The sequence below is a fragment of the Chinchilla lanigera genome, unplaced genomic scaffold (assembly GCF_000276665.1).
Source record: "Chinchilla lanigera isolate Chin_1 unplaced genomic scaffold, ChiLan1.0 scaffold00146, whole genome shotgun sequence".
Classification (NCBI taxonomy): Eukaryota; Metazoa; Chordata; class Mammalia; order Rodentia; family Chinchillidae; genus Chinchilla; species Chinchilla lanigera.
In genome coordinates, this window is record NW_004955547.1 from 856,503 (window position 1) to 874,196 (window position 17,694).

General features: G+C 41.4%; 1 protein-coding gene across 1 annotated transcript in view; it reads right to left on the minus strand.

The window, feature by feature from the left end:
• Positions 1-14,008: 14,008 nt before the first annotated feature.
• Positions 14,009-17,694, minus strand: part of Fam186a (family with sequence similarity 186, member A) — a 60,398-nt gene continuing 56,712 nt past the window's right edge. Inside the window, exon 9 of the mRNA XM_005411959.1 lies at positions 14,009-14,065. The gene's annotated coding sequence lies outside the window, so the exon portion shown is untranslated. The remainder of the gene's footprint in view (positions 14,066-17,694) is intronic.

A 17,694-nucleotide genomic window follows, 5' to 3' on the forward strand; every position in this document is an offset into this window, starting at 1 on the left:
GACCTTGCACTTGCCAGGCAGGCACTGTGCTGCTGAGCTAAATCCCCAGCCCCCGTTCAGGTTCTTCTCTATGTTGCTGTCGTCAGAAATAAGCACGTTCTTTGCTTCTGGATATAAGGAGGATACCTCTCAAATGAAGGTCTTATGACCTGTTTCACAGATACATAGTTACAGAAGGTAAAAGTGACCCTCCTGCTTGCGTATTTTCAAGCGCCAGGGCGCCATACGTAGATGCAGCACATCCTGAACCCCAGCGCTGTTCTTTTCTCTGCTTCTGCTGTAATCTTAGATGTATAGCTAAATGCGCTCGGCGTTCACCACCAGTCTCTTTGCTGAAAATTTCTGTCCTCTCAGGGTACAGTTTGTCTTCATGAAAGACTCATGAATACAGCAGTCCCTGATGTTTAGCATACTGAAAACTTTTTTAGTCTTGCTATTTATAGGATAGTTTGTTGGCATGTAAATACTCGGTGTACATTTCCCATTGACTGTGTTATACAGGTGTTGCTTTACTATGTGCTGGCTTTGTGCATTATTGTTTTGGTTACTTTTCTCTCGTTGCTGGGACAAAATACCTGATGCCCAAAATTAAGGAAGGAAAGGTTTATTTCGCTTACAGTTTGTGGAGGTTTTAGTCCATACTTGGCAGGTTACAAGGCAGGGTGGCACATGGCAGAGGGCTACAGCTCATGGCAGCAGAACACAGCAAAGCAACAAAAACTAAAAAGGAGGAAGGGCTGCAAGCAGCCTCCTCCTCTCCCTTATGTATGCAAATTATCCACCCCAGGGTGGGTGGAGCTCTCACACCCAGAATCAATCAAACTCTAAAAGCCTGCCCCATGACCACACGAGGCTTTGGGGGGACACCCAGACACAAACCATAACAGTTATTGAGCACTGTGATGCTAACCTGATTTACTGTCCTGAGACAGTGACCTGATCTTTCTGCTGGGAAGTTTAGGTGATGTCTTTATATTAAAATGTACTAATTTTCAGTGGTATCTCTAAGAATTGGCCAATCTGGGTTTATTTAACTTGGTGCAGGGTGTGCCCTTTCAGTATGTGGACCCAAGTTTTATTTTCTTCTTCCTCAGAAAAGTGTGATTAAATTAAAATCATAGTTGTAACTATTAATTCTGTTCTATTATTTTGATTTTCTTCTTTAAGTTATCCCGAAATATGTATGTTGGATCTTGTTTGTTTGGTTTTGTATCACCTTGTTTTTGATGTTTTTTAATCTCTTTGTTTAATTTTTCTCAGTGATTCCTATCTCCATTTACTATACATTTAGGCCAGGCATGGTGGCACATGCCTGTAATCCCAGAACTTGGGAAGGATGCAGGAGGATCTTGCCAGGCCAGCCTGGGCTACATAAGGTAGTGAGTCCACAGCCAACCTGAGCCGCACAGTGAGAACCTGTCTCAAAGCAACAACAGCTGGGTGTGGTGACACATGCCTGTAATCCCAGCACTCTGGAGGCTGAGACAGGGGGATCACTGCAGGTGGATCACTGTGAGTTTGAGGCCAGCCTGGGCTACAAAGTGAGTTCAAGGCCAGCCTGAACTGCATAGTAAATCCCTGTCTTTTAAAAAAAAAATATATATATATATATATGTGTGTGTGTGTGTGTGTGTGTGTGTGTGTGTGTATATTCCTAGCTCTTCTTTTTTGTTGATTTAGGTTACACTCCCTGGGACACAGACTCTAGGACACAGATGTGTATGCATAAAGTGTTAAAAGTCCCCATGGGATCAATACTTGTGATAAAGTAGAGGAAGGGTTAGACAGAGGGAGCAGCTGAACTGCAGTTATGATGTGTTAGTAAATATTTAACCACCAGTTATGAGGGCTTTGATCTCTAATATCTGACAATTTCGAGCAGGCCTGTGCACGACCCCTCCTTGGGCTGGGTTTCCAACCTACGCTGTCCCACAGCGACAGACCGGGGCCCTAAGGGAGAATGGCAGCTGCAGGCATGGATAGATGCCCCTGCTTAGATGCCCCTGGACCTGGACACCCTGTCCCCGTGAAGTGTGAGGCTCAGTTTTGACACAAAAAAGGGGAGGAGCCAGAGCTCATCTATGACTTCGATGCTGAGCACGTTATAGACTGCTCTGGGCCAGCGCCAGGAAGTAATTGTGGCTTGCGTTGATTTAGGAACACTGTCTGGACAGAGGGAGAGCTCCTGTAAATGATACATTTCTGATGTCAAAAAAAATTGACAATTTCTGGTGTCAAATGGCTAATTTTAAATTAATAATATCAGTAAACATAGACCCAGGAAGGGGGCTGGGGATTTAGCTCAGCGGCAAAAGCGCCTGCCTGGCAAGCGCAAGGTCGTGAGTTCGGTTCCTGGTACCAGAGAAAAACCAAAAAAAAAAACAAAAAAAAAACCAAACATAGACCCAGGAAGAATACATAGCACCCATTCAGATCTAGCAGACATAAACTCTAGAGCCATAGATATCAGTAAATATAGTAAAATAATTGGGAAGTGATAAGTTTTGAATACTTATTATCTGGTTTTGATTATAATTTACTTAAGTTTATGTGTAATTTAAGTTTTTATAATGGCTGTGTTAATAACCTGTTTGCACGATTCCTTAAAATGGAACCACTGGCTGTCATATGCCGCTAGGGGCCCACATATCACCGGCCAAGATGCACCTGCAGCAAAGGCCTTGGCCGAGCTCATGAGGAGCTTCCAAGCTGGGACGGCCCTCACGGTCATCTGCCTTTGTGCCTGGGCTTCTGCATCCCAGCATGGGCGCCAGGCGCAGTTGTCTGTGAACCTCTGGGGAAAGGATGTACTTTGGATGAGGAGCTTTTCTTTCACTAAAAGAAAGAATTAGAGAAGGGCTCAGCTGACAACAGTGACGGCAACTAGGAAGGCAGGTGCTTCAGTCCTAAAGAAGGTAGCTTGATGCACCAGACTACACTTAACATGCCTTGTAATTTTGTTGCGGTTTCTGTTTTTAGTTACTTTCTCAGTTTTTTCATGTTATAACTTATTTTTTCAGTTTTTTCATGTTATAACTTGTGGTTCTTTTTTTTTTTTTTTTTTTTTTTTTTTTCTCTTGTACCAGGAATTGAACTCAGGACCTTGAGCTTGCCAGGCAGGTGCTGTGCCGCTGAGTTAAATCCCCAGCCCCTAACTTGTGGTCCTTGTTTCTGTTTTTTCCTTTATATTAACTTTGTATAAATACGGAATTTTTATTTTTTTTTATATTTGAATATATTGGGTTTTTCTGGACTTTTAACAAATGGACCTTTTGTAGAGAATAGGGATGGTTTGAGGTTTTTCAGCTCAAGAGTGCCCTCTTCTGTTGTTATAGTGAGGAGCAATTTTCTCAGTGCACTTTTCAGTTAAGCTTTCTTTGATTCTCTTGTTCTTTTTTCAGTTTACTACCAGGAACAATTATTTTACTTTTCAAAGTCACAATTTAGCCTAAAAGAAACGTTTTCCCAAGATTACCACTGATGTTTGTATGAATCTTCCAAGTCCTTATGACTCTGGTAGCCTGAGCTAATATGTGAGGTATCAGATTACTCTTAGCTGTCCCTGCCCTGGGTTGGGCAACCTTCCTTCTGGGAGTGCACACATGTTTAATGTGATCTTATTTCACCAAAGCTATTTTGAACCCTCACTCTTTCAAGCACCTCCAGGACTGCCCCACACTTGTGGGGATTCTTCCTGGCCTCCAGTGTGGTTTTCCCAATTGGCATATAAATTGAATACTATAAGATATTTTTAATGTATTACTACTAGTTGTAGGAATATTTATTTGCTTTCTTTTTTACTGTAGAGAATTTTTAGAAGGGCAGGGCGTGGTGGCGTACACTTGTAATCCCAGCACTCAGGAGGCTGAAGCAGGAGGATTGTTGTGAGTTCAAGACCAGCCTGGGCTACAAAGTGAGTTCAAGGCCAACCTGAACTGCATAATGAGACCCTGTCTCAAAAAGACAAAAAAAAATTTTTAGAAGGTATAGGAAGAGTCACAAGGACCCAGAGGTATATTTGCTTTTAATTCGCAGAATTAATATTATGATTTAAATACCCTTTTCTCATTTATCACTTGTGTTTATAAAACACAATATGTGAACTACATGTATACCTAGTTTGATTCCTGTAGTTGCTACATGTCTTCCACCTGTTTTATATGTCGAATCCCTTTGCTACAACACCTGGGTTCCTTCTATCTCCCTGTTGTTGTGGATAGAGCTGGATAAACACATATGTTTTGGTGGTAACCCATATAACAATTTCTGTAGGACATATACCAATGTACTTCACCATGTACACCCAGGGGACTTCCCAGAATGGTTAAAACAGCTTATAGCTCCACACACTGTGTAAGAAGTCAGCTTCTGCACTTATTCATGCCAAGATTTGATTTTATTGGCCTCTTTTTCCATGTTAGTAATCAGTCAGCTTTTGCCCTTAAGTTTCTGTTTGTTTATTTGTTCTGGTTTTCTGTTGGTTTTTTGAGACAAGGTCTTGCTATATGGTTCAGACTGGCCTTGAACTCACTATGTAGCCTAGGCTGGCTTCAAACTCATGGCGATCCTCCTGCCCCAGCCTCCCAAAGTGCTGGGATTACAGGCGTGTGCCACTATACCTCACTATATTTAACATTTTTAAATAGTTTCTATTAAGTTTAATTTGAAATTATAGATTAAGTTAGAAAGAATCGACATGCTTACTAAGTTGTATTTTCTATTTTTTAATTATTTTTGTGGTATTGGGAACTGAACTCAGGACCTATGCACTCAGCCCTGTTTGTTTATTTGTTTATTTACTTACAGACAGGGTCTCACTGAGTTGGCCAGTCTGTGCTCAAACTTGCAGGATTTCTGCCTCAGTCTCCCAGATGCTGGGATTATAGACATGCACCACCAAGTCTGGTTTACAACTCTTTTTATCTGATCTTGGAATAAGACTTAAGCATTTTTCCCTCTTTTCCTATTTTCTGGAATAATGTAATTGATAAAAGCATTATCTATTCCTTGAAGATTTGGTAAAACTTATTATAAAACCTTATAAGTTTTACTATTTTTTTTTACTATTTTAAAGAGTAAAAGAAGGATAACATAGTAATAGGGGGGCTTACTGAATTACAAATTGGTAGGAAATTATCAATGGTTGTTGTTTTACATATTGTTATCTACAAGATAGTTTCTCAGGAAAACAAATAGACAAATAATAGTGAGTTACAGACAAAAGTGGTAGGTTATTATCAATGGTTGTTGTACTATACTTTGGTATCTTCAAAGTGGTTTCTAAAGAAAATAAATACAGCTATACATGAGTGACCAATTGAATATTCGTTGACTATTCTCAATGGTTGTTGTAGGAAACACATAGTAATAAACATATACCCATTTACAAAATAGCATAGGAACAATACAAACATTACAGAGTTATGGACAGGTTAGTAGGAAAATATCAGTGGCTGCTGTAATACATGGTGGTATCTTCAAAGTGGTTTCTCAGGAAGACAGAGATATGCAAGAAAGATCTAACAAGTAGTTGCAGCCTAATGCTTGTGAAAAATAGCATATTACCTCCTCACCAGTGACTCCTTCCACTGAGGTGTGACGGCTGGAAGGAGGGCCAGGATTCAAAAGAAGGATGGAGAGACTTGGACCGAGAGACTTGCACCTGTGTCTAGCAACAGGCTGTTTTCTCTTTTCTCTATAGTCATGATTATGCAGGGCTCCTCCATGGAGATGACAGTCTGGCCAGAGGGAGAAGGCAGATTATGCCCCAGGCACCCTCATTCCTATTAGACTAACTGGTAGGATGGGTCTGAGCTCTGGGGCCTCTGCTTCAGAGGGCAGACTGATCTCCAGTGGTCATCTTTGCATTCAGGGCATGGCCCAGGGGGCTTCTTAGGGCAGTTCCTCTTGAGGTGGCCTGGCTTTTAACAGCAGTAGCAGATGAATGCAGTCATCGAGTTGTTCTTGGGGCCCCAAGAATCAGACTTAAGGTCTGTTTCTCTTAGTGCTGAAGCAAAAGCAGCTGCTTTTTCTCAGTCTCTTTGTTTTCTCTCCTTGGCCTCTTTCTCGTTATGGCTATAGAATACTGAGGAGGCAATTCTTACTAACATCTCAAGTGAGCTATCTGGGGCGTAGGCCATTTTTTGGAGCTTTTTCTCTCTAGCCTCCCAGTGCTTTGGAACCCCGCAACCACTTAGTGTCCTCTCCCCGACTGTCAGCACAGGCAGCAGGAAGCTCAGTGCAGACCTCTCAGGAGCTCCACATGCTCCTCCACCACAGCCTGTACTGTCAAGGGAAGAATGGCTTCCAGGGGGTCTCCCCAGGTATTGCACAAGGTCCTCCTGGTTTCCAGCTTCCAAACAGCTCTTGTGACCTGTCAGCTAGACCTCTGAGTCTTCAGGCATAGCCTGTATTCTTATGTTCTCTGAGTCCTTGGTCAGCAGCTGCTCCTCCACTGACTCTGGACATTTCTGGTTCTCAATGGCAGGGGCAAGAGCGACTTGTTGTGTGACATGCATTCCCAGGGGTTTCTTCATGTCTGGATGATTCATGCACATCCCTGGGCAGGCCTCTGTGGCTGACGCATGGTGGGCCAATTGTGTCATTGCTTTTCTGTGCCATGATAGTTCTCAACTGCATGGTGGTGGCTGGTCTGAGAGCCGGTGCGCACCAGTGCACACTGCCGCGCGGCTTCCCGGGAGTTTTACTATTTTTTGAGTAAAGCCTGAAGTCACCATTGTATTTATAGGTATATAGTATGTTCATCCATAATTTTCCTCTGTCAATTTTGATATGTAATTTTCCAAGAATTATCATCTTCATCCTATATTATTAAATACGTTAACCTGCAGTCAGCAACAGCATTTGTGCCTGTGGTGCTGGTGATTGAGCCCAGAGCCTTGTGCATGTTGAGGAAACACTGCCTCACTGATCTAAAACCCTAGCCCCACCATAGTATTGTTTTCTCTGGTGTATCTGTGGCTATTTCCCTTTATTTCATTGCGTAAGTTAGTTATCTACATCTTTTCTTTCTTAATCAGCTCATTAGAAGTTTATCTATTTTACTTATCTTTATAAGTAAGATGGTAAAAATAAATCCTAATTATAATTAAAGTTACAACAAATATTAATCAGTTAAAACCACCAATGAGAAAGTAGAAACTCGGTTTGGATCTCAGACTAGATTTAAAAATTTAAAACTACCCAGCACTTGGGAGGCTAAGGCAGGAGGATGGCTACGAGTTCAAGGCCAGCCTGGGCTACAAAGTGAGTCAAGGCCAGCCTGAACTGCATAGTGAGACGCTGTCTCAAAAAGACAAAAAAAAAAAAAAAAAAAAAAATTAAAATTAACAGTGTATTATCTATAAAAAGCACACTTTTAAAATTTGGACAAGTTGAAAGTTAAAGTATAAAAATAGATGTTCCAGGTTAGTAATCACACACATGCACCAAACCAGGTAGATATTTCATATTAGCTAAATTTAAGCTAAAATTCAAAGGAAAATGTGTGGGTAGGGACAATGCATAAGAATAGCTGTGGTACATGTGTGAGATATGTGAGACTTGGTTCAATCCCCAACCCCCAGCACTGCAAAGAAAATAAAAAATAAAAAGAGGAAATCAGCTTGTGGCTGACCAAGTAGAAATATAAACTAGGTACTTGTATATAGAGAACTAGAATTCAGGGACAGAGTTCAAAGTCAAAGCAGAGATATAAATTTAGTCATCAGCATATATGCAGTATTTTAAAGCAGTAAGACTGGGTGAGACTGTCAAAGGAATGTGAAGGAAGTCCAAGGAGTAAACTCTAGTCTAATCCAATATTTTGAGGTCAGAGAGATAAGGAAGCATCAAAAAGATGAATAAGTGGTCCGAAAGATAGGAAGCAAGCCAGGAGAGTACGCCGTTCCAGAAACCATATGAAAATCTTATCGCAAAGAAAGTAACCAGCAGTTTTCAATGCTGCTTATAGCTCAAGCAGGACAAGGACTGAAAATCGATTGTTAGTTATAACAGCAAGGAGGTTTTCGATGATCTTGATAAGAGCAGGTTTGATGGGAAAGCAGCAACAAAAGCCAGATTTAGAGAGGAAGGAAATGAGTGACGGAGAATTTATATAGTTTTTTAGAAAAGGAATTTTGCCGAAAAGAGAAGTAGGGTAATAAGGCAGTAGGTGGCCCAGGGGGTGGTTATGAGCTAATTGCTTCTTATTTCTTTAAAAATTAAAGGGGAATCCTGTTGGAGAAGGAAAAAGTGATAGGAGGAGAGAGACAGAGAGACAGAGGAGGGGGGAGGTGGGGAAATTACCAGAGCAATGTCCTTGAATAGGACAGAGGAGACGGGATCTAATGTGTACACCAAGGGGCTGGCATTCACTGAGAGTGAGACAGCTCACCCGCAGGTAGCAGAGGAAAAGTAGAATATACGGGTACAGATGCAGTTAGGTTAGGTGAGGGACACTGCTTCCAGCCAAGAGTGAACACAGAAAGGAAGGTCTTAAAGGCTTGAGGAAGCTGGAGAAGATAGAGAATTGTCTAGGAGGGTTAGGGTGAATGGAGAAATAGTATGTTTGCTAAGCAGCTTTCTGGGGCCATTAGAGGTTAATGATTATTTACACTGAGACCACTCAGCAAGTTCAAAATGTGTCTTTGTCTGACAGACCCACTCAGACATCAGGGTGCAGGTATGGAACAGACAGAAAACTGTATTTAAGCTGGGCTGTGGTAGAGCATGTCAGACCAAAAGAGGAGAAAGTGAGTAGGAGTTGAGAGTATATGCGAGGGACTGATTTTAATTACTGACCATGAAATTTAAGCTGGGTAGCAAAGGAAATAAGGACATGAAGTAGTGATGCTCAGTAAGAAGCTGGTAGAATAAATGGTGTAAAGGCTCGTTTGGGTGGAGAGCAAAGAATTGTCAGAGCAGGTGCAGTGGTTTATTCTGTAATCCCAGCACTCTGGGTGCTGAGGCAGGAGGATTGAGTTTGAGCTCAACCTAGGCAATTTAGTAACTTAGTGAGATTGTACCTCAAAATAATCTCAAAATTTATTATCTTTTAATTTAAATGTTTTTTGTTTTTTGTTTTTTTCTGAGATAAGTTCTCACTGTGCAGTGCATGCTGGCCTTGAACTTACTTATGTAGCCCAGGCTAGCCTCAAACTCACAGTGATCCTCCTGCTTCAGCCTCCTGAGTGCTGTGATTATTGGCATGTGCCACCACACCCAGCTATCTCAAAATTTTATTTTATTTTATATTTTATTTTATTTTATTTTAGTCTTTTTGAGACAGGGTCTCACTATATAGTTCAGGCTGGCCGTGATCTCACTTTGTAGCCCAAGCTGGTTTTAAACTCGCAATGATCCTCCTGCTTCAGCCTCCCAAGTGTTGAGGTTACAGGCATGCGCCACCATGCCTGGCTGAGTATCTCAAAATTTTAAAAGGGCTGGGAATGCAGTTTAGTGGGAAGGCCCTGAGTTCAATCCCCAGTACTGCCAAAAAAAGCGGCAGAAAATAATGATCATACATCATGACCAAGTTGGTTTTATCCACCTGATACAAGGATAGTTCAATATACATAAATCAACAAATGTAATATATAAATAAGATCAAAGAAGAAACACACAACCATTGCAATAGATGCTGAAAGAGCCTTGACAAACTCTAACATGCCTTCATTATGAAGCCCTATTAAAATAGGTATAGAGGGCTGGGGATGTAGCTCAGTGGCGGTGCGAAGTCCTGAGTTTGATTCCCAGTACCAAAAATAAAATAAAATAGGTATAGAAGGAGCTTATCTCTTTTTTTGTTTTGTTTTGAGACAGGGTCTCACTATGCAGTTCAGGCTGGCCTTGAGCTCACTTAGTAGTCCAGGCTGATCTCAAACTCACAACAATCCTCCTGCCTCAGCCTCTGAAATGCTGGGATTACAGGTGTGTGCCACCACACCCGGCAGAAGGATCTTCTCTCAAAATGATGAAATCTGTATATAACAAACCCACAGTCAACATCATATTAGGGAGAAACTGAAAGAATTCTTCCATCATGAGGAATATAATCATTATGTACTGCAAAGGAGTACTAATAAATAATAACAAATAACCAGTTTGGCGCTAAAATGTATGGCATAATTCTCTTCTGTGAATAAATAAGAGGTAAAATTTAAAAAATCCATGTGTGGTAGCACATGCCTGCAATCTCAGCACTCAGGAGGCTGAGGCAGATGATTACCATGGGTTTAAGGCCAGCCTGGGCTACATAGTGAGTTCAAGACCAACCCAAACTACGTAGTGAGAACCTGTCTCAACAAAATAAAACCAAACCATCTCCTTCTAAAATCTGGAATGCGATAGGATTGCCCACTCTTTCCACCTCAGTTCAATAGAGTATTCCGAATTTTGACCAGAGCAACTACACAAGAGACAGTAATAAAATGGATACAAATAGGAAAGGAAGAAGTCAAATTATCCTTATTTTCAGATTATATAATTCTTTAATAGAAGACCCCAAAACACTAAGTCTTTTAGATCTGATAAGCAAATTTAGCTATTGATCTCATCAAATGAGTTTATTTCAATTGTTTTAAATTATTTTTATTAGTGAATGTTTATAGAGAACCCTTCCTAGTCCTCCTCATGGCTCAGAGAATTTATTTTTGAAATCACATGGAAACAGCGAAATAGATACAGCCCAAGATCAGGTCAGAGAACATCTCCAAATGATACTGGGAAGAAACAAGAGGTAACAAATACAAAAGTGAAGAATGTAGTAGTTGGGCATAAAAATGATAAATTTATATAACAGGTGTCCTAACAGGAGAGGGGGGAAAAATAAGTAAGTTGATACATGAGAAAACAAGTGAGATGGGGATATCTGCCTGGCAACGCTGTTAAAAGCCAGGCCACCTCAAGAGGAACTGCCCTAAGAAGCCCCCTGGGCCATGCCTGGGGATATCTGTAGCACCTGCCTGGCAAATATGAGGTCATGAGTTCGATTCCTGGCACAAAAAGAAAAAAGTGAGGCTGGGTATGGTGGCGCATGCCTGTAATCCCAGCACTCAAGAGGCTGAGGCAGGAGGATTGCTGCACGTTGGGGGCTAGCCTGGGCTATACAGTGAGTTCCAGGCCAGCCTGAACTGCATAGTGAACTGTCTCAAAACGGAAAAAAAAAAAAAAAAAAAAAAAAAAAAAAAAAAAAAAAAAAGGAAGTGAGAACTTTCAAAGTAAGTTGATATTAAAATAGCTTATAGAAACTATTTCATTGGTTTACATGTCTATTTTTGTTTCAGTAGCATATTGTTTTTGTTTTGTGTTGATATGGAAAAAGGAATTGATACTATCTTAAGAAATGCAAGATGACTCATCTTAGCAAAGGAAAGTAGATAATTCTAAAAACTTTCTGAGCAGAAGAGCAGCTCACTCACTAAGAAAATGAATCAGAATGGTATCAGGCTTTACAAGATTAACATTAGAAACAGGTAAACAAGCAATATTTTCAAAGTTTTGAAAGAAACTGACTAAATCTTTATATTTAGCTTAAACTATAATTTAAATGTGAGTGTGCAATAAATATATTCTCATACCTTCAAGTTCTCAGCAAATTATCATAAAGACCCTTTGGAAAATACTCTTGGATGAGCCGGGTGTGGTGGTGCACGCCTGTAATTCCAGTACTCAGGAGGCTGAGGCAGAAGGATAGCCATGAGTTTGAGGCCAACCTGGGCTACATAATGAGTTTAAGCCCAGCCTGGCCTACATAGCAAGACCCTGTCTCAAAAGAAAAAATAATAAATAAATATATAAATATGCACATATCACCATAATATGATGACCTCTAACTCTTTTGAGAATTTTTTTTACCGGAGATTGAACTCACGACTTTGCACTTGCCAGGCAGGTGCTTACACCACTGAGCTATATCCCCAGCCCAGACTTCTAACTCTTTTGGAAGAAATCTAGAAGGGAAATAGCTGGGTCAAATGGAATTTCTATATTTAGCCATTTGAGGAATCTCCATACTGTTTCCCTAGTGATTGTACTAGTTTATAATCCTACCAACAGTGTAGAAGGGTCCCCCATCCCCTCTACAGCATTTGTTACTATTTGATTTCTTGATGATAGCCATTCTTTCTGGAGTAAGATGGAATCTCAGTATTGTTTTAATTTGCATTTCTGTAATGGCCAATGATGTAGAACATTTTTGCATATGTTTATTGGCCATTTGTACTTCTTCTGAGAAGTCTCTATTCACTTTAGTTGCCCATTTTTGATTGGGTCTTTTATTTGGGGAATGGGTCTACTTTTTGGAGTTCTTTATGTATTGTAGATACTAGTCTTCTGTCTGAAGAACAGCTGACAAAATTTTTTCCCATTTGGCAGGTTGTCTCTGCTCTGTTGACGGTTACCTTCACTGTACAGAAGTTAATTTGATATGATCCCATTTGTTAATTTTCAGTATTATTTCTTATGCCATTGGTGTTCTGTTCAGAAAGTCCTTGCCTACACCTGTGTTTTCAAGAGTTTTACCATTTTATCTTCCAGCAGATTGTTTCTGCTTTTACATTTAAATCTTTGATCCATTTTTATCTACATTTTTCTTTGATTCTGTCTGAGTGTTCTGGAACTCCCGCCATGTCTTCAACTCCTGATTTTTTTTTTTTTTCATGATTGATTTTGTCTACTACTTAGACTTTCAGTCAAATGTTTTCACTTACTGAAGTTTTATTTTATTTTTTTTGTTTTTTGTTTTTTTTTTTTTTTTTTCTCTGGTACCGGGAACCGAACTCACAACCTTGCGCTTGCCAGGCAGGCGCTTTTGCTGCTGAGCTAAATCCCCAGCCCCAAAGTATTCTCTCATAGCATGTCTATTTTTTTTTTGTTTGTTTGTTTTTTTGTTTTTTTGTTTTTTTGTTTTTCTCCAGTACTGGGAACCGAACTCACGACCTTGCGCTTGCAAGGCAGGTGCTTTTGCCGCTGAGCTAAATCCCCAGCCCTCTGAAGTTTTATTTTCCAGATTTTCTGCTTGGTTTTGTTTCAGAACTTCCTCCCCTCACCCCACCCCCAGTACTAGGGATTGAACCCAGGACCTTCATACTGAGCTATACTCCCTTTTTGTTATTTATTTTGAGACAGGGCCTCGCAAAGTTGCTAAATGCCCCAGTCTGGGCTTGAACTTTGATCCTCTGGTCTCAGCCTTCCTGGGATTACAGGTGTGTACCACTCTGCCCAGCTGTCCTGTCAGTTGTCTTGGTGGGTAAGGGATGGAAAAAGAGATGGGAGGAACTGAAGTCTGTATCTTAGCTTGTGCCCCCCTGGTATACTGGGGGTCCAGCATTGAATAGCCTCTTTTGTACTGTTCTCCAGGAGGCTTTGCCCTGTGAGGAACCGCTTTGTTCCATTCTAAAAGTGATTGTCTAGCTCTCTGGGTAGAAAGAAGGCCTACAGAGGAAAGCAGGAAGAAATCCTTGCATGCCTTTCAGTAAAACCACTTTTTAGCCTTGCATGCCAGTAGTGTGCCCCCATGAACCTTCAGCACTCCTGCTTTTTGGCGTTGCAGTAGGGCTGATGGAGAACACAGTGACCTGTTTGGCAACATAGTAAATAGAAAGGAGCCCAGCTCAAGCTTTCTCCCTAAGTCTGTCCCCATTCTACAAGCCTAGCCTTCCTACTACCTGGCGAGATTTCCCTCCCTTTACCAACCATAACTACCTTCTGCTTCTCTAGGGGTTTTCATTTTCCTTCTTTATACCCCTTCTTACTTGTGAGGCATCTTTGGGTTGGACTGGGGGGCTGTGCCACTTTGCATTCATGTCAGGGGCCCATAATGATGTGTCACTTATGACTTAGCCTACCCAGGGTCTGATGAAACTTTGTTCAGTAATCCAGAGCAGAAGAGGACTACAGTGGCAGTGTATAAATGAAGAACTGTAGGCAACATATAAAAGCAAGGAATAGACAAAGCAGTGTATACCCATGGAAGATGACAAAATAGACATTTTTCTGAAACAATGGAATTTGCTTTCAACAGGCTTGCATTTAATTTTACAGTCACTTGGGAATCTTCTTAGACCTAGAAATGAGACAAGAAATTTAACTGTATTACCAACTACTCTTTAAACACATCTGTGAGAAAAGAGGTAAGCCACCGGGAAAATGAGTGCCTCTGGAACTCACAAAAATAAACCAGGAAAAAATCAGTATGCAGTCCATAGTTACAAAGGTCACGCTGAGGAAGCAGAGTTTCTCCTGTGACCAAAATCAGGAAGATCAGGACTTGGCAATAGCTTATTACTTATTGGGCAGTATTCTTATACTTAAAGTTAGAGCATGGCTTAAATATTGACAGTAGTGGTTAGTCCTGGGGATGGACTTGCCTGTATTTTCCAAATTTTCTACATTGGATTTTGTATTTGGAAAAAAAAATCTCTAAGTATTATTTTAAGGGAATCATTACAGGGAAGCAGTCATATAAATGTACAAATATGTAAGACTATTTAATGCAGCATTGTTTGTGATGTTAAAAAATATCTTAGGGGCCAGGGATTTAGCTCAGTGGCGCAGCACCTGCCTACAAGCATGAGGTTCTGAGTTCAATTGCCGGTACCCTCTCACAAAATCCTAATTTCGGTAGTTGAGATCTTAATCTCAACTCCTGGGGAGGCTGAGGCAGGAGGATCACAAGTTCAAGGCCAGTTTAGGCAATTTAGTGAGTCCCTATTTCAGATTTTTAAAAATTAAACAAGGAGGGCTGGAGATGTGGTTCACCAGTCTCTGGGTGTAATTCTCTGTACTAAAAAGAAAAATCCTAATTTCTAACAGAACAGTTCAATAAATTAGTACATATCTATACAATGAATATAATACAACCAATAAAATGGTAATACATGGCAATATTTATTATCAGAAAATTCTTTTTAAAAACGGGGTGTGGTGGTGCACCCCTGTAATCCCAGTACTTGGGAGGCTGAGGCAGGAGAATCGTTGTGAGTTTGAGGCCAGCCTGGGCTACAAAGTGAGCTCAAGGCCAGCCTGAACTGTATAGTGAGACCCTGTCTCAAAAAGACAAAAATAAAAAATGTTCAGCATCACTAATCATCAAGGAAATACAAACAAAACCACAGTGAGATGCCCCTTCATACCTTAGTTAAAAGGGCTGTTACCAAAAAGATGAAACGTAAGTGTTGGTAAAGATATAAAGAGAACCCCTGCATACTGCTGATGTGAATGTTCATTAGTAAAACCACACTGGTAAACAGAATTACTATGTGATTAAGCAGTCCCACTTTTGAGGGTACTGTATATACACAGGGATTGAAATCAATACATTGAAGAGATCCAGTGGACCCTCAAGTTACAGCTGGCCTCACATGCAAACTACATGTGTTATGATCAGAATTTTAGGGTTAATTTGCAACCAAAGTCTAGAGTTACAACCCGAATGCTGGCTCCTTGTCCGGTGGTAAACAGAGACTTGCACTGCCAGGAAAGCATATGTACGCTCACTTACGGGTCACTCTGAGCCTGATGTGCATGTTTGTGGATGTGACTTCGGTCAGTGTTTTAGATAATCGCTATGATTACTGCTATCAAAATGGTCCCAAAAAAGCTAGAAAAAGAAGCTAAGGAAGGGAAGGTAAAGAAAGCAATCATAATCGAAAAGAAGGAAATTGTGGAGAAATGAGAGTGGCACTCAGGTGACTGATCTCGCTAATATGGACAGCATGCCAAAATCCACCGTCCCAGGGGAGGGTATAGCTCAGCAGCGCAGCACCTGCCTGGCAAGTACAAGGTCCTGAGTTCGATTCCCGGTACCAAAAAAAAAAAAAAATCCACTGTCCTGACAGTCATATAGAGAAAAGATTTAGATAAGGAAGCTGGCATTGCTGAAGGTGTTACTAAAATGAGTAAGTCATGACCAGCGGTGTTGGATGAGGTAGAAAGGCTGTTATTAGTGTGGATAAACGCAAGGCAGATGGCAAGTTACAGCCTGTCTCAGTCTATAACTTAGGAAAAAGCTAGAGGTGTAAATGCAGATCTCGTAAAGGCTAATCCATCAATGAGTGATAATGGGGAAACATTTTGCACCAGTAAGGGATGGTGTCACGATTTTAAAGCAAGAACTGGGATTCCTAGTGCACCTAGGCATGGTGAAGTGGCCAGTGCTAATAAAAGGGCTGCTGAGGATTACACACACCACTTTGAAATGGCGACACTTTTGCTGTCATCAGGTTTTCAGCTGTGATGAAACCGGCCTTTTCTGGAAGAAGATGCCCAGGAGAACATGCATTACCCAGGAACAGAGGAAAATGCCAGGCCACAAGCCCATGAAGGCTGGGCTAACCTATTGCTACGTGTCAGTGCGTGTGGTACCTCAAGATAAAGCCTCCCTTGGCTTATCACTGTGAGAGCCCTACAGTGTTCAGAAAACATAGTCATGAAGAATAGGCTGGGGGTCATGTGGAGACCAAACACAAAAGCCTCGGTAATTTTTTCTTGAGTGGATCAGGCAGGCTTTCTGTCTTACTTTTAAGAAATATCTAAAGGACAAAGGTTTGCCACTCAAGGCTCTCCTTATCATGGGCCTTGGAAGGCCCATGGAAATTTGGAAGAATTGGCTAAAGAATTCTCATAGCTCTCAGTTGAATTCCTCCTACCTACCTAATACAACTCCCCTACTGCAGCCTGTGGGCCAGCAGGTTATAGCTAACTTTAAGAAGCTATAATCAAGGAACTGTTCTTGAAGTGCTTCCAGATGGTCTCACATACAGATTTAACCCTTAAAGAGTTCTGGAAGGAGCCGGGCATGGTGGCGCACGCCTGTAATCCCAGCACTCGGGAGGTTGAGGCAAGAGGATCATTGTGAGTTTGAGGCCAGCCTGGGCTACAAAGTGAGCTCAAGGCCAGCCTGAGCTGCACAGTAAGATCCTGTCTCAAAAAGACCAAAAAAAAAAAAAAAAAAGAGTTCTGGAAGGGACATTACAACATCCTTTCCTGTGTGAGGTTAATTTAGAAATCCTGGGCCAGTGTCTCTAAGGACACAGAGATCTGCTTGGAGGAAAGTGTGGGCTAAAATTATGCAAGGAGACTCTGAAGGCTGTGTAGAGGAGCCTGAGCCTTCAATTGGCCCTTGGTTGATGACGCTGTCACTATAGCAGAGTCCATGGTTTGCAGGTAGACAGTGGTGATGTTGAGGAGCTGGCGGTGGAATGCTCAGAGGAGCTGTCTACAGAGGAGCTTCAGCAACTTCTGGCTGAGCCACGGAGGATGGCAGCTGAGGAGCTTTCTGAAGAGGAGGGGGAGTATCAACAGTCAGTGCAATTAAGTTCTTCTGACATAAAGTACATCCTCAAAAAGTGGACAGCGCTACAAACATTTGTAGAGAAGACCCACCCAGACAGAGAAAAAGCCAATTGTTGCGTTCACTTGCTTACTGACAGTGCCATGTGACACTACAGAACAGTGTCAAAGAAAGAAACAGACAACCTTAGACCAGTTTTTAGTTCTCAAAAGGTTGAGACCTAGTGAGCCAGAAGCAAGTCCTAGCGGGCTACAGACTCTCCCAAGGAGAGTACAGCCACCAGAGATAGCCAGGCGTGGTGGTGCATGCCTGTAATCCCAGCACTTGGGAGGCTGAGGCAGGAGGATCATTGCAAGTTCGAGACCAGCCTGGGCTACAAAGTGAGCTCAAGGCCAGCCTGA